This window comes from Apodemus sylvaticus, chromosome 1 (genome assembly GCF_947179515.1).
Source record: "Apodemus sylvaticus chromosome 1, mApoSyl1.1, whole genome shotgun sequence".
Lineage (NCBI taxonomy): Eukaryota > Metazoa > Chordata > Mammalia > Rodentia > Muridae > Apodemus > Apodemus sylvaticus.
In genome coordinates, this window is record NC_067472.1 from 171,575,341 (window position 1) to 171,593,897 (window position 18,557).

Below are 18,557 nucleotides of genomic sequence, written 5' to 3' on the forward strand. Positions count from 1 at the left end.
GAGTATTTTTGCATCGATGTTCATAAGGGAAATTGGTCTGAAGTTCTCTTTCTTTGTTGGATCTTTGTATGGTTTTGGTATCAGTGTAATTGCGGCTTTGTAGAATGAGTTGGGTAGTGTTCCTTCTGTTTCTATTTTGTGGAATAATTTGCAGAGTATTGGGGTTAGGTCTTCTTTGAAGGTCTGATAGAATTCTGCACTAAAACTATCTGGTCCCGTGCTTTTTGTGATTGGGAGACTTTCTATGACCCCTTTTATTTCTTTAGGGGTTATGGGACTGTTGAGATGATCTATTTGATCCTGATTTAATTTTGGTGTTTGATATCTGTACAGGAAACTATCCATTTCCTCCAGATTCTCCAGTTGTGTTGAGTATAGGGTTCTGTAGGGTCTGATGATTTTTTGAATTTCCTCTAATTCTGTTGTTATATCTCCCTTTTCATTCCTAATTTTGTTAATCTGGATATTTTCTCTGTGCCTATTGGTTAATCTGGCAAAGGGTTTATCAATCTTGTTGATTTTTTTTTTCTCAAAGAACCAGCTCCTGGTTTTCTTGAGTCTTTGTATGGTTCTCTTCCTTTCTACTTGATTGATTTCAGCCCTGAGTTTGATGATTTCCTGTCTTCTACTCCTCCTGGGTGAATCAGCTTCTTTTTATTCCAGGGCTTTCAGGTATTTCGTTAAGCTGCTATTATATTCTCTCTTCATTTTCTTTTTGGAGGCACTTAGGGCTATGAGTTTTCCTCTTAGCACTGCTTTCATTGTATCCCATAGATTTGGGTATGTTGTGCCTTAATTTTCATTAAATTCTAGAAAGTCTTTGATTTCTTTCTGTATTTCTTCCTTGACAAAGGTATCATTGAATAGACTATTGTTCAGTTCCCATGTGTATGTGGGCTTTCTGTTGATTTTGTTGCTATTGAAGACCACTTTTACTCCATAGTGATCTGATAGGAGGCATGGGATTATTTCAATCTTCTTATATTTGTTGAGGTCTGTCTTGAGACCAATCATATGATCGATTTTGGAGAAATCATGAGGTGCTGAGAAAAAGGTATATTCTTTTGCTTTAGGATGAAATGTTATATATAAAATCTGTTAACACTAATTGGTCCAAAGCTTCAATTAATTTCACTGTGTACCTGTTTAGTTTCTGTTCTCCTGATGGGTCCATTGAGGATAGTGGAGTGTTGAAGTCACCCACAATTATTGCGTTAGGTGCAATATGTGCTTTGAGCTTTAGTAAAGTTTCTTTTATGAATGAGGGTGCTTTTGCATTTGGAGCATTCTCAGGATTGAGAGTTCTTGGTGTATTTTTCCTTTGACCAGCAAGAAGTGTTCCTCAGGGTCTCTTTTGATGACTTTAAGTTGAAAGTCAATTTTATCTGAAATTAGAGTGGTTACTCCTGCTTGTTTCCTGAGACCATTCGCTTATAAAATTGTCTTCCAGCATTTTACTCTAAGATAGTGTTTGTGTTTGACTCTTAGGTGTGTTTCCTGTAGGGTCCTGTTTACATAACCAGTCTGTTAGTCTATGTCTTTTTATTGGGGAATCGAGTCCATTGATGTTAAGTGATATTAAGAAATAGTGATTGTTACCTCCTGTCATTTTTGATGTTGCTTTTTATATTTGATTGTTTATCTACTTTTGGGTTTGATGAACGAAGGTTACTACTATCTTGCTTTTTCCAGGGTGAAGTTTCCTTCCTTGTATTGATGTTTTCCTCCTACTATCCTTTGTAGGGCTGGGTTTGTGGAAAGATATTGGTTAAACTTGGTTTTTTCATGGAATATCTTGGTTTCTCTATCTATGGTGATTGAGAGTTTTGCCGGGTATAGTAGTTTTGACTGGCATTTGTGTTCTCTTAGAGTCTGCATGAGCTCCGCCCAGGATCTTCTAGCTTTCATGGTCTCTGGTGAGAAGTCTGGTCTAATTCTGACATGTCTTCCTTTGTATGTTACTTGGCCTTTTTCTCTTAATGCCTTTAATATTCTTTCTTTGTTTAGTATATTTCGGGTTTTGATTATTATGTGAAGGGAGGTATTTGTGTTGTGGTCCAGTCTGTTTGGAGTTCTGTAGGCTTCTTGTATATTCATGGGCATCTCTCTCTTTAGCTTAGAAAAGTTTTCTTCTGTAATTTTGTTGAAGATATTTGCTGTCACTTTAAGTTGTCAATCTTCACTCTCATCTATGTCTATGATTCTTAGGTTTGGCCTTCTCATTGTGTCCTTGATTTCCTGGATTGTCCTGGATATTTTGGGTTACAAGTTTTTTGCATTTTTCATTTTTGTTGACTGATGAGTCCATGGTTTCTATGGTATCTTCGGCATCTGAGATTCTTCTATCTCTTGTATTCTGTTGTGGATAGTTGCATCTATGGCCCCTGATTTCTTTTCAAGGTTTTCTATCTCCAAAGTTGTCTCCCTTTGTGATTTCTTTGTTGCTTCTACTTCTGTTTTTAGATCCTGGATGGTTTTGCTCAGCTCCTTCACTTGCTTGTTTGTGTTTTCCTGTAATTCTTTAAGAGATTTTTGTGTTTCCTCTTTCATGATCTCAGCCTGTTGACCAAACTTCTCCTGTATTTCTTTAAATGATTGTTTGCATTTCCCCCTTATTGGCTTCTATCTTTTGATCTGTATTCTCTTGGATTTCTTTTAATGATTTTTGTCTTTCCCTTATAAGGGCTTCTAACTTCTGATCCATTTCCTCCTGAATTTCTCAAATAGATTTATTTATGTCTTTCATGTGTTCCTGTAACAGCATCATGACCAGTGCTTTTAAATCCAAATCTTGTTTTTCTGGTGTGTTGGGATATTCAGGACTTGCTGTTAATGGAGAATTGGATTCAGATGCTCCCATATTCTCTTGATTTCTGTTAGTAACGTTCCTACGTTTGCCTTTTGCCATCTAGTTCTCACTGGTGTTAGTTGGTCTAATCACTGGCTGGCGCTTCAACCTCCTTTGAGCCTATAAGGTTATTTTTACAACACTGGATGGCTGGGCTTCCCCTGGCACAGATTGCTGATGTGCTGCCATCCTCTTGGGTACTGTTGGAGCCCTGGTGTGTCCTGCCCCAAGCAATGTTATGCTTGGGTTGTCTCTGTGGATTGAACCTGGTACTGCCCGTCTGCTCTGACAGAGAGTGAAGATGGCAGCGGGGATCCCGCAGGGCACCGGCCCCATGCCTGACTAGCACACAGATGAACCACTGTTCTCCCAGTTCCTGGGCACAGGCAGCAGCCCACAACTTGGTTGTCTGTGTCTCCAGAGGTCTTACACTCGGGCTAGCTCAGTGCCTGGGGTCGCCTGTTTCGTCTGGCTGGAGACAAAGATGGCAACTCCGCCTTCTCCACCTGACTGAGTTAGTTTGTAACTCTTTATATTGGTTTCTCTGTGGTGTTAATATGTCCTCCCACCCCAACCCTGGGTTTCTACATTTCTCAGTCTATCTGTCAATTGGCATTTCTTTTGCTAGGCTATGTGCTATTCAAAGGGCACAGCAATTCCAGGTGAACCTCATAGTTTGGATTTCTTCTAAAATGATTTTGTGATTATAGTCGGATTTCTCTGTCAGGGACTAAGTTTTGGAAGCACCAGAATTATATGAATATATTGTCAATGAAGTATTCATTACAGTGTTATCACAATCCATGCTTTCTCTCGTACACGTTAGGATGCATTGACCTATGATGATGTGCATATATACTTCACTCGGGAGGAGTGGTCCTTGCTGGATGCATCTCAGAAGAGACTTTACAAAGATGTGATGATTGACACATACAGGAACTTCATTGCTATAGGTAAAACTGAATTTTCCTTTGTGTTTAAAAATAAGGGATGGGGGGGACAGCTGTTTCTTTGTTATTGATGCTCCTCTGTAATCTTGAATGAGAATGAGGAAGAATAAGAAACAGGCATGGTTCTAAGATTCATTGTAGATAATGGCTAATTGACTAATTTCCAATGTATCATACATTTCCTGGTACTACATTTTAGGATACAATTGGGAAGACCATAATATTGAAGAATATTGTCAAGGTGATAGAAGACATATAAGGTAATTGTTTTGTGAAACCTGATTCGAATGTGCTTCTGAAGAAAATTTGATGTGTTCTCAAACTTTAAAAGATCAGCAACAGTTTATGTTGACTATTAAATTCTCACAAGCCACATACCTCGATGCCAGGTAGCTGCTATGTTCTTGTAAGGCATTCCTCTATGACAGTATATCTTAACAGATATAACTATTTGAATCATGTCACCATTAGAGCTACACTATAGAACTGCCATTTCATGTACTTTCATATGACTATGTCCAAAATCTTCTAATTAGCAAATAGTCCATAGTAAAACTGTTGTTTTTCATATACTTGTCTTAAATTTGCTAAGTTTAGTGAGAGAGGAAGTTTATGAGATTCAATAATGTTGTTGTGAAAAAACCTTAATCCCTACCCTACACTTCATGTTTATGAGGAATAAAATGTCAATCTTTGTGAATGCAAGGTGGAATCCTTTATTTGTTATTCTTCTAATAGTTATATCATATGTCATAATGGATACAGGCCATAGGAGCATAGGGATATTGAGAAGCAGAGTATCTCTCTTTCCTAGACATATTAGATGCTATCTGCTAGTCCCCACTTTGAGGAGACTTTCTGAATGTCATACAAGTTTGTAATCACTTACTTTTTCAACTTCATTTGGAATACAACTGCAAAGATACACTACAGAAAATCACTATGAGCCTTAGGACTATGGAATTTCTGTTTGTGCTTCACTTTTCAAATATTGTATGTGTTGGTTTTTCTATGCAGTTCGTCTGCCTGCAAGCCATGTAGGTCAACTGTTTGCCTGCAGCATGGGCCGGGGGGATGTGGCTGCAATGAGTAGGTCACACCAGGACAAACAGTTCCACATGGGGCTTTGTTTAAGATGGGATAAAGTGTAGCCAGCGGAACGACAGAACGAAAAGAAAAAGAGAAAGAGGAGAAACGCTACCCAATTATATATGGGTGATGATGTAAATTACAGATAAAGGTGGGCCATTGAATTATGGATATATAGCGGCTGTTGCCTTGGCAGTAGGCCTGTACTTGCACTGTGCTAATTGTTGCCTATATGACGTCACAGGTCTCTATATTAACATCCCACCATTTCTGTTATTAAAAAGAAAAGGAAAAGAAGAGGGGGGACCCAATGGTGAAAAGAAGTGATGGCGCCGTGTCTTTTAAACTGCTTCCTGCTGTCTAGGGGCATTGTCAATTTTGGGGTGTAGCTGATGTTCACCATCGGGGTCTACTTGGTATACATTGGCATCAGGTACCTCTGTGGACAGCGGCTCTTCTCTGGGCAGCGGCTGGTAATTCTGTAACAGAAACTCATTAATAGTTTGGTTAGAAGTTTTTTGTATTTGCCGTTGGAGGAATGCAGAAACAAGATTAATGGGGCAGGGAGCAAACAATAACACCAGGAAGATGACTAGAAAAGGTGTTACAAAAGGGAGTATCCACTTCCTTATAGGGTTTTTGAAAATGTCATAGCTGGAGGTCTTAAGATCTCTGAAGTTCTTTATGTCTGACTGAAGCTTCTGAATTTTGTTTCTCACTATCCCGGATTGGTTGGCATAGAAACAGCATTCTTCTTGAAGAAACAAGCAAAGACCACCTTCTTCAGCTGTCAGGACATCTAGGCCCCATCAGTTCTGAAGCACCACAGCTGCCAAAGAATCGATCTGCTTCTGGATAGTAAGCACAGTTTCAGTCATTCCCTGCAGATCGCTTTTAAACTGGGAAGTGAATGTATTGTATTGGGCCAGAGAAGTCGTTATTCCTGCCAGTACCAGTACCAACACCTATGGCTATTCCTGTAGAAACCAAGAGTGGCACGATCTAAACTACCCTCTCATGTCAAGCAGCTATCATATCTACAACTGGGATTGGCAGGGCCTCATTTCCCTAGACTACTCCCAGCTCAGGGAAGAGGTGTACCAACGTGCAAACTCCTGACCAGCTGGCAGGTAGGCAATGGTATACCTGGGTGCCACAAAGAATTGTGTTCTGGATTGCAGGGCATTGTGCCAGAGATGATATATCAAAGCTTCTGGTTTTAGTACAGTCTAAGGAGCTTAGTGCTCCTACAGAACCTGTCCCAGAGGTCTTAAAATGGTTTGCCATGCCAAAGAGAAGGACAGAGGTAAGGTATGGAGTCATGGTGATATCGGACACAGGACAGATAACAAAAGGTGAGGTAAGGTTATTTGGCAGTATCACTGGAGAAGCTGTAACAGTTTTGAGTCAATTTCTGGGGTACTCATAACCAACAATCCCTAAAGTGACCAGGCCTGGTGACATTAAGGAGCTGGTATGCTGAGGTCAAGGTTTGAAGCAACAGGCAAAATGACGAGTTAGTGCCATTTATGAGGGTGCTGTCAAAGAATCAAGGACCTCAGAGTAGTGTTTAATTATCTCCCCTAATTTTCCAGTATCTAGGGGTTGGGCAATTGAGATATATTTTCTCTGAATATAGATGGTACTTACTGGGTAACTGGGCTGGTTTTTATGATAGAGCTTACCAACAACTCCTGTCACCCACCTGGAATCCCACGTGTCTTGTATGTAGAAGAAAAGTGTCTTGCAGTATTGATAGAAGAAATGATTGACCCGTGATCCTAGCATATGTATCTGATAATACCAAAATGGGCAGCCCCCATATTCCTCTGATTGTTTTTTACAATAATCTTTTGTCTGGTCAAAGAGAAAGCAAGTATAGAGATCATAATACTTAGATGGGATAACACATACAGGGATGATCGTGATTTGGATCGGTTCCTGGCATCCGGCTATGGAGCAGTTTCCTGACCCTATTTGGAAAGACTGTTATCTGTGGTGGTTTCTTGAACCTCGAATCTCCAGATGTAAGGACTGCCCTGGATGGAAACGTAGATCAGCAGGGTAGGAGAAGAAACCCATGTCTAATCCAATGTGGTTGAGCTCAGCTGCCAGAGTCGAGTCTTATGTTCTGGAATTGGGGACAAGGTGGATGGTCTCAATGTCCTCTGGAGCTTAATAGAGTATGGTCATATTAGGGCTGACATGTATGAAGAAGAGTCATTTGTAGGTGGAGGGATGAAAGGTTTGAGGTGAGACAGGTGGACCCAATGAGAGAATCCTTCGAGTTTAGCAGCTATAGGGGTCATGAGAATCACCTTAAAAAGGCCCTGCCATTTGGGAGAGAGGGGTAAGGGCCGATGATCTGGAGGGGATAAGAGGACTTGGTCTCCAATGTTGACCGGTAGTGGACAGGAGACAGTCTGTGGCTGCGGTAGATGGTGGTCAGCAAAGTCTCATAGGAGAGAGCAAAGGTGGCAAAGCAGTGGGGTGAGTAGGTGGTCTTGGAGGGGAGAAAATTTAGGTGAAAGACCAGGAGTTAAAACTGGACATCCATACATAAGTTCAAAGGGTGAGATCAGAAGAGGTCACCCTTGGGGAGAGCTCGTAGCCTGAAAAGAGCCAGAGGTAGGAGTTTTACCCAGTCAAGGTGAAGTTCCTGTGACAGGTTAGCAAGAGTGGTTTTTAAAGAGCAGTTAGTTCTTTCTACCTTACCTGAAGATTGAGGATGGTAGGGAATGTGAAAATGCCAAGGGATGTTTAAGGCCTTAGATAGACTCAGAGATCTGGGAAGTAAATTCAGGACCATTGTCTGACTGAAGGGAGGCTGGAACACCAAATCGGGTATGATCTCTTGGAGGAGGAGATCAGAGACTGTCTGAGCCCTTTTGTTAGTGGTGGGAAAGGCTTCTACTCACCCCAAGAAGGTATCCACCAAGAACAGGAGGTACTTGGCGTGCTTGACCGTAGGCATATGGGTAAAGACAAGTTGCCAGTCAGTTCCAGAAAGGGAACCTCTAGCGTAATGGGTAGGGAAAGGGGTACAACTATATCTCAAGTTGGAATCTGACATCTGACAGATTTGACAAGAATAGATTTGAAGAAATTTAAGTCTTCAGGAGTAGGCTGTAAGTGGGTCTTAACAAAAGAAGATAATGCTTGGCTGTTAGGATGAAAGAGTTGGTGAAGACAGGATAGAGTTTGGCGAGTGTCAGGGGGTGGAGGTAGAGATGTGGGCTGCAGTGTAAGGATGTCTTGGGGAAGGTGAGATGAGTTTAGCCCTCTAAGGGCCGCAGCTCTAGCTGCCTCATCAGCTCAGTTGTTTCCCTTGATACAATAGAGTCATCCATCTGGTGGAATCTGCAGTGGACAATCCCAATAGCTGTTACCTCCACTGGAAAGGAAATTTAGAGGAACAGAGGTGTCTGCTTGGCTAATCTCTAGAGATGGGCTGCAGACAAGGATGGCATCTACATAAAGAAGAATTTTACATCTAGGGAGAGATTAAGAGAGTAAGTCAGAAGCCAGAGTCTGGTCAAATAGGTATGGGCTGTCTCAGAATCCCTGAGGTAAAACAGTCCAGGTAAGTTGGGTAGAAAAGTGGGTGTCAGGGTCCGTCCAGGTAAAGGCAAATATGTTCTGTGACTGTGTGTTGAGAGTGATAGAGAAAAATGTGTCCTTTAGATCTAGGACTGAGAAATGAGAAGTTCCTGAGGGGATAGTAGAAAGAAGTATGTAGGGGTTAGCTATGACAGGATGGAGAGGAACACACTGCAGCATTAATGCACCTGAGGTCTTGAACCAAGTGATAGGTACCATTAGGTTTGTTTGTTTGTTTGTTTGTTTGTTTGTTTGTTTCTTTCTTTCTTTCTTTCTTTCTTTCTTTCTTTCTTTCTTTCTTTCCTTTTTTTTTTGTTGTTGTTGTTGTTTTGTTTTTCGAGACAAGGTTTCTCTGTATAGCACTGGCTGTCCTAGAACTCACTCTGTAGACCTGGCTGGCCTCGAACTCAGAAATCCGCCTGCCTCTGCCTCCCAAGTGCTGGGATTATAGGTATGCGCCACCACGCCCGGCTTACCATTAGGTTTCTTAACTGCTAGTATAGGGGTGTTGGAAGGAGAAGTGGGATGAAGGATTTTTTTTTCCTTAAGAGGTCAGAAATGACAGGCTCTGAAGAGAGAGAGGTTATTGAGCTTGGGTGATATATCTGGTATGGACCAGTAACTGTTTGACAACAGGAGAATGATGTCTAGCAACAGAGGGGTTCTGGACGTCCCAAACTCTGGGGTCCACCTGAGACATTGGTAGAGGAGATAACATGTTAGTGTTAGTAGGTTGACTGGCTAGAAGGAGAAGTAGCGGAACTGCTGGCGAGCCTGGGTCCAGGCTAGTTGGGGGAGCAAAAGAAATTGAAGCCCCCAACTTAACTAAAAGATTTTTTCCTAATAAGGGAATGGGAATAGTTGGCACTACCAAAGGAATTACAAAAAGGAATGGGTGAAGGGTATATTTCTAAAAGTGCAGCTAAATGGTGGGGTCTGATGAGAAAAGTAAGGATGTCCTCCTATCTCAACTATGGGAAGACACGAGGGTGAAGCAGGACCCCAAAACTCCATCAGCACCGAGTAAGTGGTCCCGGTGTCCAAAAGGAAGGAGATGGGCCGCCCACATACCATGATAGTTACCCAGGGCTCCCTGCTGGGGATGGGCGTGGTAGGGTTGAGGGTGATTTGGCCCCTTCAATCATCCATAGCCAAGGCTAGGAGGTCAGCTGGAGGGGTATCTGGATGGGATGGACCTCTGTTCTCAAGTCATTAAAAGTTGCTTACCTTCTGGATTCTCGGGATCTAGATTAGTGTATTGTAACAAAGCCTTTGGGAGGCATTCTAAAAACTGAGATGGATTTTCCTGTTTGTCCTGGACAACCTCTTGGAGTTTTTCAAAATCTACTGGCTTTAAGGCTGCCTTTCTGAGACCAGCCAGAAGGCCTGTAATAAACCTGTCTCTGGCTAAAATACCACCTGTGGAATTGTAATTCAACTGAGGATCCTGGTCAGGCACTGTCTCAGATCCGATTAGATAGGATCTGTCTGTTTGGTGAATTTCTTCTGCATGCATTCTTGCCTCTTCGAAAACTTGCCTGCATTCATCAGGAAGTAAATTGTTAGTAAGAATCATATGAACATCATGGAAAGTCAAGCTGTAAGATGGAGTGATGTACTGAAATTCTTTAATAAAGTTAGAGGAGTTAGAAGTATAAGAATCCAGTCTACTTTCTATTTGAGAAAGTTCACTCAATGAGAAAGGAACATGTACTCTAACCAGATGATCAATTCCAGCCACTTCCCTCAGAGGAAGGACTGATGGCTGGGTCAGGTGTCCTTGGAGGAGAAGATGGATCTGGGGAGTTCGGGTTGTTAGATTCCAAGACATGGTGAGAGAGACCAAGGCTGCAGCTTAGGATTTCACAGGCCCAACAGATGTGCTGCGGATGGGTTGTGGCTCGTCTGCAGGATCAAAACTAGCATCATCTAGTGGAGGATGGGTAGGTTTCATGACTAAGAGAAACTGGGATGGGGACAGGCAGAGCAGAGAGAGGGTTTAGAGCAAAGATAGAAGAAAGCTTAAACATATAGAATCTCATCCCATTTACTGGATTGCTGGTAGTATGTATTAAGTTCCCTAGAAACAATTGGGTCTAGGGTGCCATTAGGTGGCCATTTGGAAGTATTGTCTAACTTATATAGAGTCCAGACCTTATTATAGAGGTTTATTCATTTTGACTGCCTCAAATTGGATGTTAGTTTTAGAGACTTGAGATTTTTTTCAGGAGGCATCCCAGTGGGGTGCCTGAAGGTACTGCTGAAGTCAAGTTATTTCCCATTGGGTTGGTGGGGAAATTGCTTAATATAATTTCAGCGTCCTGAAAAGATATTGGCAACACGCTAGGCTAAAGACCTAGGTCGTTGTGAAGGCCTTTAGGAGCTGAAACATTTTTAGAACGTCTGAGGAAGTGCCCTGCCTGGACCAGGACTTTGTGAGCACCTGTAAAAGCTAAGGGGGAATTTTGGGGTCGCTTCCAAGTGAGGGTACTCCCAAGGGCTTAAATGTCTTATTATGGATGTTAGCTGGAAAGCCAGCGTGTGGGCTGGGCCTGACAGGCAAATCTTAGCTCTAGAAAGGTTGGCCAGGTCCCGTCTATGGCTAAGATTCCCTCCAGTTAACCGATGCGCCTTACTGATATGCCAATGTGTGTTTGTTAAAAATGTGCATTCCGATCCCTGCGGCAATATTCGCTGCCTGCTGGGGCAGAAGGGTGTCACTAGTTACTGTAGCACCTGAGCTTTAGATATCTGGGGGGTAAAAACCGCCAGAGATCTGCCTGCACCCAGGAACTGAGCATATAGGTGGTTCAACTGCCAGACTGCTGGGCATGGGGCCTGTCTCCTGCCTGGAAAGCAGCAGAGGGAGAGAATCCCCACGGTCATATTCGCTGCCTGCTGGGGCAGAAGAGCTTTACTAGGTACAGTATCACCCCGAGCTTTAGATCTCTGGGGGTGCAAACCGCCAGGGGTCTGCCTGCGCCCAGGACCTGAGCAGACAGGTGGTTCATCTCCCAGCTGGTAGGTTGTGGTGCCTGTGTCCTGCCTGGAGAGCAGCAGAAGGAACAACTCCCCATGGCCTGCCAGGGCAGAAAAATATCACTAGGTACTGTATTATTCTGAGTTTACGATCTCCGGGGGGGGGGTGCAAATCTCCAGGGGTCTACTTGCATCCAGGACCTGAGAACATAGGCAGTTTATCTGCAAGCCAGTCGGTCGTGGGCCTGTGTCCTAAGTAAGAATCAACAGGGAGTGACCCCCCCACCATCTTTTCTCCAATAAAGAGCAGTCTGAGAACACATGGTTCACCTTGATAACCCAAGTATAACATTGCTATAGGCAAGAGTGAGCAGGTGTCTACACTCTCCTCTCCATAGAGACTGCAGGCAGAATCTCCTGATGGGCACACCAAAAATATTGGTTTTTTCCAAGTAGTTGGTCTGCTTGCGCACCATGCAGGTCACCTGTCTGCCCTCCACACGGGCTGCAGGGATTCGGCAGAGATGCGGGCCCCAATGAGTACGTCACACCAGGCCAAACAGTTCCACGTGGGGCTTTATATAAGATGGGGAAAATGTGTAGCTGGTGAGAAGAAGGAGGAAAAGAAAGAGAGAGAGGGGAGAAACGCTAACCAATTATATATGGGTAATGAAGTAAATTACAAGTAAAGTTGGGTCATTGAATTCTGGGTATATAGCGGCTATTGCCTTGGCAACAGACCCATAGTTGCACTGTGCTAATTGTGGCCTATATGACATCACAGGTCTCTGTACTAACAGTATGACTCACAGTGTAAGAAAATTTATGGATATAATTAGAGTGGTATATCTGTGAATTCTTGCAGTTTTCTTCAAATATCTGGAAAACTTCAAGTAGAGAAATTATGCTATTAATGTGAGCCATTTAATAAATGTCTTCACAATCACAGCTGTCTTTAATGATGCAAAACACCCCACAATAAAGAGAACACCAAGATTATAAGCAATGTGATAAAACCTCGCGATCTGATTCTACCTTACAGTTAGACCAAATTGTAAAATAAATTCATGCAGATAGAAAAAGATTCATCTGTGTAATGAATGTGATCAAACTTTTCCATGTCCCAATTATCATTGCAGGCATGCAAGAAATCCTGTTGGGGAGAAACCTTATGAATATACACAATGTGATAAAGCCTTCATATGTCAGAGTCATCTTCAAAACCATGAAAGAATTCAAAGTCAAGAGAAATCCTCTGAAGGTTTTCAACATAGTGAATCCCTTGCATGTCATAATAGTCTCCAAATACATAAAAGACCAGATACTGGAGGGAAAACCTACAAATGTAATCAGTGTGATAAAGCCTTTTCACAACCCAGTAAACTTCTAGTACATAAGAGATCACATACTGGATGGAAACCCTACAAATGTAATCAGTGTGGTAAAGCCTTTTCACAACCCAGTAACCTTCAAGTACATGAGAGAACACATACTGGACAGAAACCCTATGAATGTAATCAATGTGGTAAAGCCTTTACAGAACACAATAGACTTCGAATACATGAGAGAATACATAGTGGAGAGAAACCCTATGAATGTAATCAGTGTGGTAAAGCCTTTGCACATTGCAATACTTTGCGCTTGCATAACAGAACACATACTGGAGAGAAACCCTATGAATGTAATCAATGTGGTAAAGCCTTTCCATATCAATCTACTTTGCGTTGGCATAAAAGAACGCATACTGGAGAGAAACCCTATGAATGTAACCAGTGTGGTAAAGCCTTTTCATATCAGTCTTATTTGGTCTTGCATAAGAGAACACATACTGGAGAGAAACCTTATGTATGTAATCAGTGTGGTAAAACCTTTGCACAAAGCTCTCATCTCCGAACACATAAAGTAATGCATACAGGTGAGAAACCATTCAAGTGTAATCAATGTGATAAAGCCTATACACAACAGAGTCATCTCCGAATACATGAAAGAACACATACTGGAGAGAAACCTTATAAATGTAATCAGTGCAGCAAATCATTTGTATCTCACAGTCATCTTCAATCTCATGAAAGAATTCATACTGGAGAGAAACCTTACAAATGTAATCAATGTGATAAAACATTTGCACAACGTTCTAGTCTCCAACTACATAAAAGAACACATAGTGGAGAGAAACCATACAAATGCAATCAATGTGAGAAAGCCTTTTCACAAAGCAGTAGTCTCCAATTGCATAAAAGAACACATACTGGAGAGAAGCCCTATGAATGTAATCAGTGTGGTAAAGCCTTTGCACAGCACCATACTTTGCGCTTGCATAAAAGAACACATTCCGGAGAGAAACCTTTTGAATGTAATCAATGTAATAAAGCCTTTTCACATCAATCTTCTTTGATCATGCATAAAAGAACACATACTGGAGAGAAACCTTATGAATGTAATCTGTGTGGTAAAGCCTTTTCACAACAGTCTGCTTTGTGTGTGCATAAAAGAACACATACTGGAGAGAAACCTTATGAATGTAATCAATGTTTTAAAGCCTACACACATCACCATCAGCTCCAAAACCATAAAAAGTATCATACTGAAGATACCCTATGAATATAATCACTGTGGTAAAGCCTTTGAGAATCAAAATAATCTACTGAAACATAATCCATCTGGGAGAGGAACCCTATGAAGTTATTTAACATGGTAACATCTTTGCATATTTCTCTAGTCTTCATCACTATGAAAATACTCATGGTACAGAATCTATATGAACACAAGAAATGTAGTAAGGTTTTGGACATCATAGTGATGTCTTATGTGGAAAAGAATATATATTAGAGATAAATCGCACAAGTATGGTAAAAGTGATAAATCCATTTCACAATATGATTATTTCTGAATACATGAAAGAAAACATTGGTGAGAAACACTATCAATGTAATCAATGTGGGAAAACCTTTTCATGACACGATCATCTTTGAATAAAAGAACACATACCAGAAAGAAACCTTATGGAGGTGAACAATGTGAGAAAGGCATAAAACCATTCATACTGGAGAGAAACACTACGAAGGTATTCAATATGGAAGTCTTTGCATGTCACTGTTATCTCCAGATTCACAAAAAATAATGCTGGAGAGAATACTTCAGAGAACACATACTGAAGAGAAACCCTGTGAATATAAGCAATGTGGGAAAGCATATGATAGTCAATGTTAAATATGTAAATATGTTCAATGTTAAATATGTAAATATGGTAAATATGTAAATATGTACATATACATATATGAGAGCCTTGTTATAATGAACTCCAATATTTAAAGATTTTTTTTCTTTTTTATATATATTTTTTTCAAGACAACATTTCTCTGTATAGTCCTGGCTGTCCTGGAGCTCACTCTGTAGGCCAGGCTGGCCTTGAACTCCGAAATCCGCCTGCCTCTGCATCCCAGAGTGCTGGGATTACAGGCATGTGCCACCATTAAAGATTCTTAAATGAATGTAACTGGTTCCCTGTGGGTTAAGCACAATGAACATCACTCAAGTCAAATAGGTTTGAACATAGTAGGAAATCTATATGCAAAAAATCGTGCCTATAATTCATTCCTTGGCTCAGTGGAACTGTCAACACTTAGCATAATGACTTGCTGCTTATTTCATGTCTGAGGCATGGAGAGAGCTTAGTAGGTAAGAGCCCTTGCTGTTCTTGAGAAGACCCTGGATTTTTCAGTGCATGTGAGTTGGCTCAATGGCAAAGAGCACTTGTACTAATAAAGGACCACAATCTGATACCCAGCCTTCACATGGATACTCATCATTCCCATAAAATCCAGGCATGTATGTGGCATGGACATCCATATAGGCAAAGTAGTCATAAACATAAACTAGAATAAAAAAATTGTTAATAAAATGATTTAAAACAGGGAAAATGTTCAGGTGTTTTTCTTTGTCAGTTGTCATATCTGCCATAGTTACTGCAAGATGGTACAACCACTTTGGAAATCAGTCTGTCGGTTCTTCAGAGATCTGGGCATGACATTTCTGGAGGAGCCTGCTCTAGCACCCCTGGGCATATACCCAGAGGATTCCCCAGCATGCAATAGGGACACATGCTCCACTCTCTTCATAGCAGCCTGTTTGTAATAGCCAGAAGCTGGAAAGAAGCCAGTTGTCTCTCACTGGAGGAATGGAAACAAAAAATGTGGTATATTTACACAATGTAATACTATTTAGCCATCAGAAACAATGAAGTCATGAAATTCTTAGACAAATGGATGGATCTGGAGAACATCATACTAGGTGAGGCAACACAGTCTCAAAAGATCAATCTTGGTATGCACTCACTGATAAAATGGATATTAGCCTAGAAATGTGGAATACCCAAGACATAATCCACATATTAATTGATGTCCAAGAGGAACGGACGAATGGCCCCTGGTTCTGGAAAGATTCAGTGCAGCAGTATAGGGGAATACCAGAACAGGGAAGTGGGAAGGATCAGATGGGGGAATAGGGGGAGGGAAAATGGCTAATGGGACTTTCGGGGAGTGGGGAGCCAGAAAAGGGGAAATTATTTGAAATGTAAATAAAAAATATACCAAATAAATAAAAATAAGAAAAAAAGAATTTTGCCTTTATACATGTACATCATGTGCTTGCCTTGGGCCAGAGAGGGTATTGGATACTCTGGAACTGAAGCTGTAGATGATTGTGAACGGTCATGTTCCTGGGAATGGAACCCAGGTCTTCTAAACAGCATCAAGCGATCTTAACCTCTGAAGCATTTTTCCAGCCCCATAATTTACCTTTTAGAAGTTAGATGACTAAGTCAAGGCCAAAATGTTGAAAAAGATTTTATGGGAGTTGTGACATAGTATACAAAACAATTTTGGTCAGATCTTGCCAAGGAAAAAACATCTTACTGATGTAGCAATTTTAGTGGCATTATTCATTCATTTCAGTTAAACCTGTGTCTTAAAAGTAAAATAACAAAAATATCAATATGAGGCTTCAAAGTGTTCCAAATAAAATGGAACATGGAGGTTACCTGAGGGTTTCTACTGCTGTAATGAAAGACCACATCCAAAAGCAACTTGGGGAGGAAAGGATGTTATTTGGCTCTCATTTCCACATCACTGTCATCTTTCAAGGAGGTCAGGACAGGAACTCAAACAGAGCAGGAACCTGGAGGCAGCCAGTGATGCAGAGGCCATGAAGGAGTGCTGCTGGAGATAACACACATATCTCTCAGCAGAGGAATGATACAGAAAACGTACAATTACACAATGGCGTACTACTCAGCTATTAAAAACAATGAATTCAAGAAATTCATAGGCAAATGCATGGAGCAAGGAAACATCATCCTTAGTGAGGTAACCCAATCACAAAAGAACATACACAGTATGCATTCGTCCAAAGGCTCTGAATACTCAAGATAAAACTCAGAATACATGAAGCACAAGAAGGAAGACCAAGTGTGGATACTTTGATCCTTATTGGAAAGTGGATCAAAATACCCACACCTCATAGCCAACCAATAGACTGAACATATGGACCCCAATGGAGCAGCTAGACACAGGACCCAAGGAATTGAATAGGTGTGCACTCCTAACATGTACCACCAGTAACCCAGAGCTCCCAGGGACTAAACCAACAACCAAAGAGTACACATGGAGGGATCCATAGCTCTAGCCACATATGTAGGAGACGATGGCCACTTCAGACATCAATGAGAGGAGAGGCTATGGGTCCTTTGAAGGCCTGAGATTCCCCAGATATAGATACTGGAATGCAAGTCAAGAAATTTGGGGAGAGGGTTTGAGCATAGGGAGGGGGACAGATAGGGGTTTTACAAAGGGGTAATGAGGAAAGGGAATACCATTTGAAATGTAAATAAGGCAAATATCTAACAAAAAATGAAAGCCAAAAGAGGATACTGGATACCCTAGAGCTCTAAGCGTTAAGGGCAAGATTGTAGAAAATGTGTAGATTAGTCTAATTTACACAGTGAATGCCCATCCAACCAGAGTTATATGGGTAAACCCGGTCTCAAACAAATAATTAAAAATGCTGAACAGTCTCCAAATTGAGGATAGTGAATACCTTAAATTGATTCAGTAGCTAAAAGAGATTTTTGGGGTTCATCTCTTGACACTGCTATGAAGGAAGAAACATAGGCTAACTTCTAGAGGATGAGGCAGGAAGATAGTAAGGACAAGGCTGCCTGGGTGATGCAGTGAGACCTTCCTTTGAGACAAGAAAGTGGACCTGCACAAAGTTCAGCATTGGAGTGTTTGTATTCCCTGTACAGAGACATAAGGTTCCACCACCTGTACTAGGGCAGAGTAGGAAACAGTATTTTAGTGCTGCTTAATTTTGTCAACTTGACACAAACCTAGACATATTTGGGAAGAGGAATCTCAACAGAGGAAAAAACCCTAGCAGGTTGGCCTGTAGGTAAGTCAGTGAGGCTTTACTTATGGGTTTTAAGACATGATTTCTCTGTGTAACCTTGCCTATCCTGGAACCCTCTCTATAGACCAGGCTGAACTTGAACTCATATCTACCTGCCTCTGCCTCCCTGGGGTTAAAGTTGTGCTTCATTTCCACCCCAGTGTGGTATTTTTAACTGGAGATGAAGTCTGAGGTTCCAGCCAACTGTGGGTGGTGCTACCTCCACCTCTGAGCATGTGGTTTGGGTTGTATAAGAAGGTTGAACAAGCCATAAGGAAATAAGGAACAAGCCTGCAATCATCATTCCTTCATGGCCTCTGCTTCAGTCCCTGCTTCCAGATTCTTGTCTTGAGTTCCCAACTCCACTTCCTCTGATGACTGACTGTTACCTACCTAGAAGACAAATAAGTGCTTTTCTGCCCACATTGCTTTTGGTCATGCTGTTTTATCACAGTACTAAGAACCCTAACTAAGACATATTTGTAACCTGTATTTATAGATCATCTAAGGGACAAAAAAAGTAAACTGTCATTCCATGACTGAAGGATATTTAAGGGGAGAAATTAGGAGTAAAACGTGCATATTTCAAACATCAAAGATTTCCATTCAAACAAGGAATGCGTGTTACTTCATTTTCCTTTGCTATG

The 18,557-nt window shown here is 41.4% G+C and overlaps 1 protein-coding gene and 1 pseudogene across 3 annotated transcripts in view; both read left to right on the plus strand.

Moving 5' to 3' along the window:
• LOC127670388 (zinc finger protein 431-like) overlaps positions 1-18,557 on the plus strand; it is a 553,459-nt gene that overhangs the window by 199,971 nt on the left and 334,931 nt on the right. The gene's annotated exons all lie outside the window — the stretch shown is intronic.
• LOC127684722 (zinc finger protein 431-like) lies at positions 3,687-14,146 on the plus strand (annotated as a pseudogene).